General features: G+C 41.3%; 1 protein-coding gene across 1 annotated transcript in view; it reads left to right on the top strand.

Annotated features, from left to right (window-relative positions):
• TGFBR2 (transforming growth factor beta receptor 2) overlaps window positions 1-15,929 on the top strand; it is an 80,087-nt gene that overhangs the window by 44,494 nt on the left and 19,664 nt on the right. The gene's annotated exons all lie outside the window — the stretch shown is intronic.

Genomic DNA, 15,929 nt, shown 5'->3' with positions numbered 1-15,929 from the left:
GCCCTTGGCCGGAATCAAACCTAGGACCTTTCAGTCCTCAGGCCAACGCTCTACCCACTGAGCCAAACCGGCCAGGGCCGGATATTTTTTTTTAATTGTAGATCTTTCAGTGCTGTGATGTGTGATAGCTCACATTCAGAGAGAACGTATTGTTGCTGTGTAACAGTGCTCAGACCGTTCCATGGCATGACCTCATTGAATCTCAGAACTACCTCATGAAATAGGCCCTGGGAGCATCCTCATCCCATGAGTGAGAAAGCCAAGCTCAGAGACCTTGAACACTTTGTCCAGAATCACATGGCCAGTGGGTGGTATAGGTAGGATTTATAATGGGTTATGTATGAACAAATCTATAAGGGTCTTCTTTCCTTCCTTCCTCCCTCCCACGTTCAGCAAGTCCTTGGAAAGCAGTATATCCCCAGGCTTACACTCTTCATGTGTTTGTGAGGAATGATGTTTATAAATGATGGCCAGCAGGATGCTCTCACCGTGTGAGAAGATCATGGTCTCCTCAATAAAACCTTCTCCCCAGCTAAGCCAGTTTTAAGCTGTTTGTCCTTGGGTGAACTAATTCACCTTAGACTTCCCCTCTGAAAAAATGCGGATAGAAATAGTGCTCAATTTCAATAGGGTTTTTGTGAAGATAAATGAGTTTATTCATGTAGGAACTTAGAATAGTACCTGGCACAGAGCTCATAGTCAATACATTTTGGCTGTTACTATTGTTCTTCTGGATTCAAATGAACGAGGAGCTTTATAGCAGCCTCATGTCATAGTCTCTTCCTTCCTGAAAGCCTTCCGTGGGGTTATGTTTGATGCCATCCACCATAACAACATTCCTGTGAACCTCAGGGATGTGCTCACTGTCAGGAATGTGGTTGAGGAAGCTCTTTAGTGCACTGCATTGCTGTCTTCCTGAGAAGCCAGGAGAAATGGCTCTCAGCTCCCTGCCTCAGGAAGGTGGTTCCCACATGAGGACCTGTTTGCATCGCAACTTCAGGACACTTTGAAGCATGCAGAGCAGGAGCCAGCAAACTTCTTAGATGGAGGACCTGGTAATAAACATTTTTGGCTTTGCAGGCCATGGAGTCCCTGCTGCAGCTACTCAGCTCAGTCGTTGAGGCGGCCATAGACAGTATGTAAACAGTTGGACGCAGCTGTGTTCCAATAAATCTTCACTTACAAAACCAGGCTTCAGGCCAACCCTGATGTAGATGGTCATGTGTTTTGTTTTGTTTTGTTTTGTTTTGTATTTCTCCTTTTGATACAAACTACCAGAAAAGCTTAAAGTCCAATTTGAAGTCATGCTCCTAGCAAGTTTGTGAGCACACATTTGTATACTGTTATCACCCCTGCTTGTCTGTTTTCCTACATTCATCTCCCATTTGTCTTGATACCAGTTCCTTCTATCTTTTTTTACTATTAAGTTTCTCTATTGGTTGCATGTGATTTTTCTTTTTTTTTAAAAGATGGAAATGGGGGAGGAGGATGGGAGCATCCTGGAAGAGGTTAATGGGGGAAAACAGAGAACCTATGTAATAGTTTTAGCAATAAAGATTAAACAAAATAAAGATGGAACTATCAGCAACTATATCAATAACATCTATGTAACTTAGAAACCAGGACTCTGGAAACCGCTCTGACTCAAAGGTCAACGGATGGGGTTAAATAGAGAAGCGGACCATCAGATGTAGGGTGTCACCCAGGGTGTGTTCACCGCTGTGCGTGCAGGCGTTCAGTTAGCACACTCTCTGACTGGAGAAGTCGAGGGAGGGGAGACGAGGACTTCTAGTAGCCACAGAGTTTCATTCCTTCCTCTCTCATTGTTGTAAGAATTTCTTTTAAATGAAAACAGACTCTTTGGTTTGCAAGCCTAACTCTGGCAGGAAGACAAATGATTTTTTTACAGCATCAGACGCGCGGTTTCCTGTCTGTGTTTAACTTGCTAGCAGAACATCTCAGCCAGCTGGTTCCCCGTGGACCTACTGTGACCTTAATAACGTTGCCTCCTGCCATCCAGCAAGCCCACTCTGTGTATTGATCACACGGCCGGTGCACTTGATTGACTCGTATTGGTTTCGGAGTCCGGGAAGGCTTGCAGGGAGGTGCTGCCCCTTTTCTCTCAAATCTCATTTTGTGTTTGTTTCGCTCCGGGATCAGGGAGCTGGCTCCTTGAGTAACTCCTGGTTCTTGCGTGTAAAAAACGAGAAGCATAAGTGGTGTTTTGGCAGGTCGGGGAGTTCTGGGTGTGCTGCCGTGGAGCCGTGCACCCGCTACTCAAAATAGCTGTCTCGCCAGCTGTGCATTTTTGTTTCGAGAGAAACAAACCAGATTTACTTTCTGGTCTAAATGCAGAAGAAGAAAAAAAAAAAATAAGAGTGGAAGTATGGTTGTGCAAAGTTGTTAGCAGAGGAGGAAAATGATGGATTCAAGTCAGTAGTCTCATTCCTGGGAAAAGAAATCAGTCATTGGTGGGATGACTCACGCCCGCGGATCCCTGGGTTGTGAATGAGTGCCCTTAGAAAGCCTCCCCGGAATCCGTGAATTCGGCCCGTGTCTGGCCAAGAAAATAATGAAAGTTGTACATGCCAGAGGCCACTGTGACGCAGTCCAGTGAAGCTTAGGGGATGTATTTGTAGTGACTTCAGGCAAACCAGTGGCTTTTGTAGATTTTTATTTTCTTAAGCAGCAAAGTAAACAAGATGCTGCAAGGCCAGAGGCGGCTGCTGGTTATGATTATTTCTACTCTGGAACCTCATTCTGATGATGAATCAAGGCAGAGTGGAATCACTAAGGACACTCTTACCTTGCATCCCGTCCACTGGTTGGATGGAACGGTGGACCCATGAGGCTGGCATTGCTATGAGACTGTGGTGGTGCATCCATACATCCACACGCCCAGTTCCTCATCTCTCCCTAAGCCACCTCCTTGTGTTCTATAAAAAACACATGGATAGGTGATGGTGAAATGGGTCGAGGGAGACTCTTTGCTACTTTACAAGTATGGCAGTGCCCCACCGGTGGAAAAACACCAGGGAGCTAGCTAACCACCGTGAAACTGATTTTCATTTCCGCCCATACTAAACTTCAGAGGGCGTGTTTACCACCAGCTGGACATCTGTCCGACTTGCTTTTGGAAAAAAAAAAAAAGAAACCTTTTCTGGTTTGCAAATCACTCCTGCATGTTGCCAATTATGTAAAATTTCAATTTTACCAGCAATAATTATGCTTTTAAAAAAAATCTAATATTAACTTTTAAAGAAGCAATATTTGCTTTTCTACTTTTGAAAAATATACACCTCCTGTTACCTCCTGAGGATATAGCTAGTTCCGATGTCAAGAACAACTAATCCTACATTCAGTCATTAAAGTTCTTTCCATTCTTTCCATAGTCCAGTCCCAGCGTATTTAAAATAACCATGTCTCCTGTCTGGCTGGAGTCGTTCTCTACCTTGGCCGCAGGTTTGAAACACCTGATAAGCTTTAAAAGCTACTCATTAAAACCCTAACCAGTTTGGCTCAGTGGATAGAGCATCAGCCTGCGGACTCAAGGGTCCCAGGTTTGATTCCAGTCAAGGGCATGTACCTTGGTTGCGGGCACTTCCCCAGTAGGGGGTGTGCAGGAGGCAGTTGATTGATGTCTCTCTCACATCGATGTTTCTAACTCTCTATCCCTCTCCCTTCCTCTCTGTAAAAAAAATCAATAAAATATTGTTATTGATTATTTATTTAAAATAAAAATAAAATAAAATAAAAGCTACTCATTAAAGGGTCTTAGCCCTGCAGTTTTGGACTTAATTGGTCCGAGGCCTTGTATCAGGATTTTAAAAAACCACAAAAACTTCCCAAGATATTTTAATATGCGGCCAATGTTGGGAGACACTGGACTCAAGACAGTTTGTTCTGCCAAATCTTTTTGTATTTTTCAGCATGGTCCCCATATAACCTGAAAAGGGATGGTGGCAATCAGAGAATGCCAGCCACCACAGGAAGTAGCTGAAATTTGCCTTCTAGGTTAAAGGAGGGGAACACAAGCAAACAAAACACCTGTATTACCACACTCCTGAGGAAGAATAAGATTCTTTTTTTCTTTTTAATCCTCACCCAAGGATATTTTTCTATTGATTTTTTTGAGAGAGTGGAAGAGAGAGGGAAAGAGAGAAATTTCAAATGGAGAAAATCACATCGATTGGTTGCCTCCTGCATGAGCCTGGGCCAGAGAGGAGCCTGCCACTGAGGTAAGTGCCCTGGACCGGAATCGAACCTGGGACCAAGGGTCCCCAGGCCAAGGCTCTATCCGCTGAGCCAAACCAGCTAGGGCAAGAGTGAGATTCATTAATGTAAGCTATTACTGAGCTTTTCACAGTTAACAGTTACTTTGGGAGAGGCCAAGGACCTCATTGAGAATAGGTACGTGAGGTCTTAGAACTGTTGAAATGATACACTGAAGGGGAGGCACATTTTAAACCTGAACGCATGGCTGAAAGGTTGGATGCTACTGCCTTGGCAAATATGGGGTGGGTGGTGGCTGGTGGGCAGTGTGTGTAGTTGTAGGAGGTGAGACCGTCAGGTGGGAGGGAAACGTGGCAAGCTGTGGTTCCCGTGGAAAGCCAGTAGAGAAGTCAGAACATGTTTTGGTGACCTGACAGGTATCAAGTGTGAGTCATCATGGGCATTTTCTAAAGTCAGCTAATCTCCCTATTGGAGAAGATTCTGAAATAACTTAAGAACTCTATCTCTGCTTTCTGATTTCCTGAGAACACGAAGGACCCTAGACACAGTAGAAGATATAATCTAGAAAAAGAATTGAAGAACCAGGGCATCCTAAGAAAACCCCACCTTAGTGGTCAGCAGACTATAACACAGAGAAGAAAATGAAAAAAAATTCCAGCTCCAAAGAACATTTATTAGGCCAAGGCGCTGTCCCTGATGGAACGAACATTCATAAGACATGGTGTCGTATCATGGGCAAAGCCTGGCCCGTTGTCAGCTCTCTGATAATATTAGTTGTCCTCCTTCTAAAACCAAAGCCACAGACGTAACAAGAATCCATATCCCCAGGAGGAACACAAAGGTTGTTGAGCAGAGTGGAAGGAATGCCTAACACAGCAGAGACACAATCCGGGTTTTCATTGCCTGGAATGACCAGTAATACGAAGTAACAGATAAATGTAAAGTGAGGCACCTAGATTCAAACAGTCAGTTGTAGAGGGGCAGCTCATGAGAAAGCTGGCTGGGCATCTGTTCATGATAAAGACCCACGGGCTTACAGGTGAGTCGAGGTCATCCTAAAATTGGGATGATCTGGCTGAGAGAATCAGAACAGCAGAACAAACAAACCAGCAGTCATCTTACACTGCACTCATTGGAAGGGGCCCACTGTAGTCTATGCTGCAAGTCTTTTAGCTGGGTCTAGCGAAATGACATGAAGGATCTTGAGTAGCAAGAATGATTTCAGAGAGCAGATCACTTTAGACTCACAAAAGGGCCTGGCACGGATCGGGCACCTGCTGTATGCTGGGCAGGAAGACTTTAGGCCAGTGGTCGGCAATCTCATTAGTCAACAGAGCCAAATATCAACAGTACAATGACTGAAATTTCTTTTGAGAGCCAAATTTTTTAAAGTTAAACTATATAGGTAGGTACATTGTTATTAACTTAATTAGGGTACTCCTAAGGCTTAGGAAGAGCCACACTCAAGGGGCCAAAGAGCCGCATGTGGTTTGCGAGCCGCAGTTTGCCGACCCTAAAGTTTAGGGTCTGACAAATACGTCAGACTTCGGAGTCTGATACACATGTCTTTTGAAAAGTGATTGAAGGAAACAGGGATGTTCAACTGGAAAAGGAAATGATTTAGAGAAATGGGCTAAATGCCCACCAGGAGTTTAAGAGCTCTCATCTCACAGAAGAAGGAATCCTTTTGTTGTCTCTTGTCTTAGAGAGCAGCAAGAAAGCCATTATGTGGACGAACAGGAAGTCTGCATATGACTTAACATAAAGAATAACCTTTCAAATAGCCCAATGTTTAGAATTAGTTTATCCTAATAGACCTGCAGCTAGATCTGTTGGGATTAGATATTGAGATGATTTACAGAGGAGTGGGTTTCCCTTGTAATATTTCAGCCAGGCATGTTCTCTCTCTCTCTCTCTCTCTCTCTCTCTCTCTCTCTCTCTCTCTCATATATTTCCAAAGAGGTTGTCATAAAAATTAGACTTCATGTAAGACCCTTTTGTTGGGGAGAGAAGTGGGAAGGAAATAATGTAAGGGAGACTGTGGGATGAGCTGCAAGAGGTGGGGAAGAGCTTAGTTTTGAAATATATGTAATTGGAATAAAACAACCATCTGAACTGGAGGGAAGCATCTTCCATCATTCTGGGGGAACAATATTCTCAAAGTCTGTCTGGAATGACAAACAGTCCTGTCAATGGGCTGGAGGTTAAATTAAATTCTGCATGCCCAGTGAGCTCACTGTCCTTCTGTTGTTTAATTAAAATGGTTTTTTCATTGTTTGCCTGAATTTAATTGTTTGCTTTTTATTGAGATGATGGATGGGGAATCATATCTCATTCTACACTCCTCCAGAGGTTCCTCTGACTAGAAAATTCTCAGGCACCATTTCTCATTGGCTTGCACTGAATGCAATTGTACGAGGGCTTTGCAAGCAAGTCCATTACAACTTTTCTTTGCAAGAGGGAAGCATCTCTGTGGTGGAGCACCAAGGGGCTTATCCCATGTTTGCTAGAGCCGTGTTTCTCAAACTTCACCACGTAAATGAACCAAGTAGAGAACTCTTTAAAATGCAGATTCTGGTTCAGCAATTTGGGTCAGGGCTGAGAGCCTTCATTTGTCATAAATTCCCAGGTAACGTCTGCTGATGCTGCCGGTCTGGGGAGCACACTGTGAATAGAGGGTGTCAAAACATTCTTTCTGGACCATGCTACCAAAACGATTAAAGATGCAGAAAATGGTGATAAAATATTGGAATTCCTGAGTATGAGATATCTATATATTTGTATCTGTATCTATATATCTATATCTAATCACTTATATTTATAGTCCCAAAAATGTTTACACACTTTGAATAACTATAAAGGCAGTGTTTATTAAAATGTATTTCATTTTCAAAATTAAGCTATCAGCTGTTAGAGTGTGTATACATTTTGGGGGGGACACCCTGTATATATATAATGGCTTGGGGTATGGGCATATGTGTGTGTGAGTGATGGGGCAAGAACAGAGGAAAGCAGATAAGGATATGAAATGTAACAAACTAAAGAGGCAGTTTGTTTTGCTCCTTCTGAAATCCTTAATCTGTCTCGGAAGGGATCTCAGCATGTCTGCCTGGCAAGTGCTGTGACTCAGCAACGCTTCCTCTGCATGATCAGTGAACATACTCAGAACATATCCAGTAAATATTTAGGAGATATCAGTACTGTTTATCTTTTTTAAAAACTCTATTTTTTTGTTAATCTTCACCCAAGGATATTTTTTCATTGATTTTTTAGAGAGAGTGGAAAGGAGGGAGGGAGGGGGAGAGAGAGAGAAGCATTGATGAGAGACATGTCTATTGATTGGCTCCCACATACACTCTGACCAGGGCCAGGTATTGAACCTGCAACCCAGGTACGTGCCCTTGACTAGGAATCAAACCCCTGACCTTTAGGTCTACAGGCAGATGCTCAATCCTCTGAGCAAAACTGGCCAGGGCTGTTGTTTTAAGATTCTACATATGGTGAGATCATGCAGTATTTGTCTTTCTCTGTCTGATTGATTTCACTCAGCATAATGCCTTCTAGGTCCATCCATGTTGTCACAAATGGTAGGATTTCCATCTTTTTTATGACTGAATAGTATTCCATTACATATACAGTGAACACATAGGTTGTTTCCATGTCTTGGCTACTGTAAGTAATGCTTCAGTGAACATCAGGGTGCATGTATCTCTTCAAGATAGTAATTTCATTTCCTTTTCATTAATTAGGTTCTGACTAAACATTTTCCAAAGGATTCTACTATACTGTAGGAAGAATTTGGGGGCAGGGTTGGACAAATCTGCAAAAATCAAATTTTGACATTTGTATTCAGTCATATTAAGGAAAAGAAAACTACTTGGACAGTAAAGGGCTACAATTAAAGATAAAAAATTATCAAAGTTTTGCTTTAGGGAGATTTTTACTTACTAATTTTCTTTAATATTTGTAAGATTATCCAAATTCTATAGTTTTTCTTGGGTCAGTTTTGGTAAGTTACATATAGATATCATTTTTATTAGGTCTTTGATCATTGTCTAAGTTTTCACATTTATTCACAAAATGCTGCTCGGGGATTTTCTTATCCTTTGCATCTTTGTTGGGCCTATAATTAAATATGTGTATCCTCTGTGCTTTTGTTCCATTATCAGTCTCACAGAGCTCCTTACGTTGTGTAGTCATTTACACTACACTTGGGGTGTTGCTGATTCTCCCGCTTATGTCTCTGTTTTCTATTTCACCAATTGCAACTACATTTACTTCTATTTTCTTTGGCTCCATAATCTTGTCATTTTTCTGAATTTTCATGTTGAACCCTGTATTGGCTTACTCCCCTGAGAGCTACCCTGAGCAACCTCGTCAGTGAAGCTCAACCCTCCAAACACACCACTAACTACCCTGCAAGGCTCCTCTGCTTGGACCCCAGCTCACTTTATGTATTTTTTCCCATTTCTATTTCTATGAAAAGGGAATAATAATACATACCTAGCTGTGCAGCTATGAGGATTCAAACTTAACCATATAAAAACATAGTGTATGGCATTTAGTAGATGCTCAATAAATGAATGCTGTACTTTTTCAGGGTTATAATTCACAGAATGGCTCGACAGGAAATACTCCCTTCCCCCCCAGCATATCTCTCTTTAGCACAGTTTCCTTCTTTGGACCTCCGCCAGTTGCATATATATCCTGTTGCTTCAGATGAACATGTCGGCTTGTGAAAGCCTTTGTGGTTAGAGGGTCATTACCAACTTCACAAGAATCTCTGTAGTTGCCATGTGATGCTCATTTGTATACCCACACACCAAGGGATGGGGGAAATGATCACCTGTGCCCCTTCCTATTGCTCTGATAAATAAGTATCTTGGTAAATTTGCTCCAAACGCCTGCTCTGTGACCTTTTAAAAATACTGATTTATAGAGGTTCAATTTTGATTTCCTTTTAGCAACCAGTGTTGGCTATGGGCATCACAAAGGATTTGAAAGAGGCTGGAAGCAACCTGTCTTCATTGTCCTCTATATGGTGTGTGTGTGTGTGTGAGATTCAGCAACTTGTTTACTTTTAAATCACTCCAGAGGAATGTATACCATGGAATTTCCTCTTGAGGTTTTCTGCCAGTTTGTATTATTTTATGGCATACTAACATTTATCTTTGACCTTTGTCTTTAAAAAAGATTTATTTATCAAGTCTGACATTTGCAAATGGCTCCTTCTTTGCAACAAAATCTGGCCTCTCTCTGTGGGACACATTTCTTTGGAAAATTTCAGAATTATTAAATGGATCCCTGGGGTTATTGCTAGGAACACAGCTTGGTGGCACAGGGTGAAGGAACCACTCAGACCTGGGGAAATGGGCACCCCTGCTTGCCTTGTGCGAACCATCATAAATCTCAATGCCCCCCTCAATGTTTTTTCTTCCTTTCTCTTCTCTCTCTTTCCCTCTCTCTCTTTTTCTTTCTTCTCCATCTCTAAAGTGAGATGATGCTTATAAAGTGAATTGCTCAGAGCCTAGCTCAACGAAGCACATGTTGGTAGTTACCTTTATTATTAAGAGTTTGAAGGAGCAGGGGTTGGGGGTCCCATCATTTTCCACTGCAGAGCTCCCTGTCGAGGTGACAAAAGCTGAGGAAGAATCCACAGTTGCCCGTGGGGAACACAACACCATGTCAGGAGGCTCTGTTTCCTCCCTTACCAGCTTCCCCAAGAAACGGGGAGAATCTCAAACTCTGCTCTAGGAAATCCTGGCAAAGAGATGAGCGTCAGGTGCCTTCACTCTGCCAAGGGCTCTTGCTTGTGTGCATATGCACCTCAGACTTCTTGGAAGTCAGGAGAAGCCTGCGGACCCCTTAGAGTGATGTGTTTTTAAATGCATATACTATAAAACACAGGACTCCAAAGAAAACCCATGACATGGGACTGCAAGGATCAAATATTTTAAAAATAAACTCATGCTATAGTAACATGTTTCTATGGTAATGTTTTAAATAAGATCTAGATCAGGTCTAAAAAAATGGAAATGTCTAAGTGATGAGTATAAACGATACGCCAAGACATCTGCAATAAATGTGAATATTGGTGACAAAGTTACCCATGGCTAATGCTAGGAAAGGTTACATTTTAGCTAAGGGTTAGAGCAAATTTTGTCCATTTTAAACTCACAGAGGCACTGAATTCTATCCATGGAGCTTAGGCTAAGAGCTCCTGCGGTTATAGTGTGGGGACTCATTTTTTATAACCTTGGAGAAATGCCCCTTAGTTGCTATGCCCTCCAGAACGAGCTCCATGTTACATAACAAGGGAGTGTCAAGTGAATGTCAGGTCTTGAGGACTAGTTACAACATCCAAGAAACAATTCATGGAAGTTTCCAACAGTTCAACAATTACATCTTGAGCCCCACTATTTCTATCTAGGAATAGGCTCTGAGAGAAAAAAAGTTTTTAGGGTTCTTCCTCATGTAAGATTTTTTTTTTCTTCCCATGTAGAGAAAAGATGCATATTTTCAGGGACACCACTCAACTGTGGTTCTTAGTTAAGAATGAGAGAAATCATCAGCACACTCAGAATATGTCCCTTAAGACACATCATCCAAGAATTGCCGATATCACTTAACCGATGGCTATACACTCACTTAGTCCAGCCCCGACTTTTATCAAATTGGGAGGTTCTATGAAGTCATTGTAAATTGGTTCTCACCAATGGGAAGTCTGAGCATTACAGTGTAGAGTTAAGAGCAGGGGTCTCACCAATCTGACAGGTGCTTTTCAAATGTCAGTTTCGCTATTGCCCAAGTTTATGGTCTTGGGAAATTATTTAAACCATCTGGCCCTTTTAGGTTCCTCACCTATAAAATGGGGTTTATAATAATAGCAGTTTCTATAGGGTTTTTTTTTTCTGATGAAATATAAATATTATATAAAACTCTTAGGACACAGCCAGTTTCATACTAAGAATTCAATTTACGAGTTTCTGTGTAATTGGCGGCTGGCGAGGATACTTCCTGCTGGTCTCTGAGTATAGAAGATGCTAGCTGGTACCTACACCCACAGCTGTTGGTTTTTTCTTTCTTTTTTTTTAGTAGTAGCCTAAGGGTTAATACTGTGAGAGGGTGTGGGTGGCTCCTGTTTAGATAAAGCCACATCCCAAAGCTTCCTTTCAGCCCCTTTGCTATTGTGAGGGTTTTTCACCGCCTCTTTGAAGTTTCAAAATTGACAGATGTTATTCAATAATTCCCTCCCCACAAGATATTTACAGTAGATTTTCAAAAAGAAAACACAGGAAATTCGAGGGGAAAGTAAAACTTTGGTTTCTGACATTGAAGGTGGGGGTATTTCTAGAGACGGCTTCAATGAATGATCAGATACATTTCAGGGATTTCTGTGTTTGTGTGTCTCTTAGCCTGAAAAAGAATAGAATTTAGTCTAGGAATATATCCCAAGAAACCAGAAACACCAATCAGAAAGGATATATGCACCCCTATGTTCACAGCAGCACAATTTACAATAGCTAAGATTTGGAATCAGCCTAAGTGCCCATCAGCAGATGAGTGGATTAAAAAACTTTGGCACATCTATGCAATGGAATACTATGCCGCAGTAAAAAGGAAGGGACTCCTACCATTTGCAACAGCATGGATGGAGCTGGAGAGCATTACGCTAAGTGAAATAAGACAGTCAGAGAAAGATAAATATCACATGATCTCACTCATTTGTGGACTATAATGAACAACATAAACCGATGAACAAAAACAGATCTAGAGACAGAGAAGCATCGATCAGATGCTCAAACCTCAGAGGGAAGGTAGGGGAGGGTGGGGGCAAAGGGGAGAGATCAACCAAAGGACTTGTATGCATGCATATAAGCATAAGCGATGGACGCAGACAACAGGGGGTGAGGGTGAGGGCAAGACTGGGGCATGAGGGGACAATGGGGGGATAAAGACACATTTGTAATACCTTAATCAATAACAAATTTAAAAAAAAAAAGAAATATAGCTGCTAAGAAGCAAACAACAACAAAAAAAGAATAGAATTTAGTGAGGAAGACCCTTTTGATATATGGCCAGGAATTATAAAATTCACTTAGGAGTGGTAGATAAACAGCTCATTTGGTCATTTTGCACTCTTTAATGAATTGGAGACATGACTAAGTAATTATGCAATTAATATTTAAAATTTTCTAATTGTGTTGATTTCTCACATGTGAAAGAGAATATTCACAATGGATCAAAATACAATCTCTCCAAATTCTGCCCGTGTGTCACAGGTTGTTAAAATAACATCTATAAAAGAGTAGTCAGCAAACATTTTTTGTAAAGGGAAGATAGTGAATATTTTAGGCTGTCTGAGCAAGATATGAGCTCTCTTGCATGAACTTCTTAGTTTCTTTTTTAAATTTATTTTTTATTGGGATAACATTGGTTATTAACTGTATAAATTTCAGGTGTCCAATATTATAATTCAATATCTGTTTACTATACTGTGTGCTCACCACCAAAATCTAATTCCCTTGGGTCACCATATATTTGACCCCTTTACCCATTTGCCTTCCTCTCATCCCCCTTTTCCTCTGTTAACGACTATTCTGTGATCTGTATCTATGTTTGCTTTTCTGTGTTTTTTTTTTGTTTCTTTTTTTGTTGTTTTATATTCCACGGATTAGTGAAATACTGTTTTTGTCCTTTCCCATCTGACTTATTTCACTTAGCACAGTACCCTCAGTAACCTTCTGTGTTATCACAAAGGGCAATAATTCATCTGTTTTTGGCTGAGTAGTATTCCATTGTTTGTATATACCACTTTTTCTTTCCTTTTTTGGCATAATTAGTGTTATTTTATTTTTTCTTTCTTTATTGATTAAGGTATTACATATGTGTCCTTATTACCCCATTGCCCCATCCCCCCAACTCATGCCCTCACCCCCCTGTTGTCTGTGTCCATTGGTTAGGCTTATATGCATGCATACAAAGTCCTTTGGTTGATCTCTCCCCCTTGCCCCCACCCTCCCCTACTTTCTCTCTGAGGTTTGATGGTCTGATCGATGCTTCTCTGTCTCTGGATCTGTTTTTGTTCATCAGCTTATGTTGTTCATTATATTCCATAAATAAGTGAGATCATGTGATATTTATCTTTCTCTGACCAGCTTATTTCGCTTAGCATAATGCTTTCCAGTTCTATCCATGCTATTGCAAATGGTAAGAATTTCTTCTTTTTTACTGCAGTGTAGTATTCCATTGTGTAGATGTACTGCAGTTTTTAATCCACTCCTCTGCTGATAGGCACTTCATATACCACTTTTTCTTGATCCGATAATGCATTGATGGACACTTAGGTTGTTTCAGTATCTTGGCTATAGTTAATAATGCTATAATGAACATTGGGGTACATATATTTTTCGAGTTAGTGTTTTTGTATCTTAGGATAAGCACCCAGAAGATGAATTGCTGGGTCAGATGGTAGTAGTACTCTTAAATTTTTGAGGAACCTCCATACTGTTGACCATAGCTGCCGCACCAATTTCTATTTCCCCCAACAATGCCTGGGGGCTCCCTTTTCTCTGTATAAGCTCCAGCACTTATTTCTTCTTTTTGAGAATAGCCATTCTAACAAGTGTGAGATGACTGTTTATTGTAGTTTTGATTTTCATTTCCCTGTCAGTGAAGTTAAGTTGTTTTTTTTTAAATGATCCTTTAAAGGTGAAAAAAAAAGTCTGTTGCTCATAGGTTGTACAAAAATAGGCCATGGGCCCTAGGGCTGTAGTTTGCCAACTCCTGCTGCAGAACATAAAACACGTGAGGGATACTGTCCCCCACAAGTCATCATTCACTCAGCTTCTACAACAAATAGTGGCTGAGTACCAGAAAGTGCCCCATCCTGAGGCCAGCTCTGGGTATCTGATGAAGATCAAAGCACACCTGGCTGTTCCCCAAGCAGAACATGCTTTCTCATGGGAGAGACCAACAATCAGAGCATCAAACCAATTTATGATGATAAAACGTCTCTGTATTTGCAGACAAGTGGGTATTTGACACAAACGCATTGATCGGATACTTCAGATAATAGAGGTGGACTTACAGAGAAGGCATGTTGTTTCCAACTGTTGCACCTGAATATTATCTCATCAGTCCCCTTAATTTTGCTCTCCAGACTCATACTTTGCCAGACCCCAGGGACTGTCCACATGTCTCCACAATTCCTTCCTGTTATTGCTTCATCCCATTGCCATGTCCACTCCTAGTCCTACCTGTCCTTGGTCCCATTTAATCCTCCAAGTGTGAGTAAAAATTCAGTTTTTGTTTTTTTTTTAAAAATATGTCTCCATTGATTTCAGAGAGAGGAAGGGGGAGAGAGAAATAGAAACATCCATGATGAGAGAGAATCATTGATTGGCTGCCTCCTACACGCCCCCTACCGGGGATCAAGCCTACAAACTGGGCATGTGCCCTGACTGGGAATTGAACTGTGATCTCTTGGTTCATAGATCAACACTCAACCACTGAGCCATACCAGCCGGGCAAGAATTCAGGTTTTTAAGAGTCAAATTGCATCCCTTTTCCTATTTTTTAAAATGCCTTAATGTATTTTTCCTCAAAATACTGATTTTTTTCTCTCAGTTGCTGAAAATATGTTTTGGGGTTACTTCTCCAGTTTTTAGTGGCATCAGACTTAAGACTTAAAGTTCTCATTTAGAATATATAGTTAGTGGAAGTTGGTGTTTCCACTTAGGAGTTACCATAGAATAGGGTGTGAATCATATTAAACTTAAAAACTCCAAATTGACGTGGTACTAGCTTCCTTACACATGGTGCTTCATTAAGGGACGATATCAAATACAACGAGATAATGGATTCCCTTAAGGAGATTATGGTTATCTCCATTCCACCTGTACTGTATTCTCATCATTTCCCCTGCCCCCAAACACCTATAGTCAGTGAAAACTGCCGATTGAATAATTATAGATCCCTTCTCTGATATACCTGGTTCCATTATCACCTACTCATTACTTTCCTTTCTATTCCCCTTATGCAGAGTAATCAATGTGGGGGGATTCCTCTTCCTCAAGTAGATAATATATTCCTAATTCTTAACATGACATTCCTTTTACACATCTTTAACTTTTTTGCCCAACTCAAAGGCAGTCCTTGCCACTGTGTCTTCCCTGTTTCTCTAAGCTTTTCCACCAACACAGAGACTGGACCACACATGTAGCTCCCACTCTGGATGGCCATATATCACTAGGCATTTGAATACGTGCCCTAACTCCACTACTGGGTTATAACCTCTTTCAGGGCAGTGCCAGACCCATAGCAGGAACTCAGGAGCTCTGTGTTTAATGAATGAATGTAGCACCTGAGCATGAGGCCTACTAATGAAAGGATACCTTTGAGGGAAGATGTATAAAGCAATGGAATTCTGGGATTCTTGCCTAACAAACCTCTCACTGAACTCCATTCCCTGCCTCCTACCCCCCTGAACGATACCATCTATGGCCTTCTCCCCAAGAGGAAAACTGTCTAACCAGCCTCTACCATGGCCAGCACATGGATCAGACTTTGGAATACAAGACATTATAGTGAAATAGCTGGTGCCAAACCACAGGGCCTGCTTCCGTGACCAAGTCAGCAAACAGGCTACATTTCCTTCTTTAACTTCTCTCACCTTTGTTGCTATTAAGTAATTC

This window comes from Myotis yumanensis, unplaced genomic scaffold (genome assembly GCF_028538775.1).
Source record: "Myotis yumanensis isolate MYYU_CA2020_CCGP unplaced genomic scaffold, mMyoYum1.0.hap1 SCAF_14, whole genome shotgun sequence".
Taxonomy (NCBI): Eukaryota; Metazoa; Chordata; class Mammalia; order Chiroptera; family Vespertilionidae; genus Myotis; species Myotis yumanensis.
This window is presented reverse-complemented; position numbering and strand designations above follow the sequence as displayed.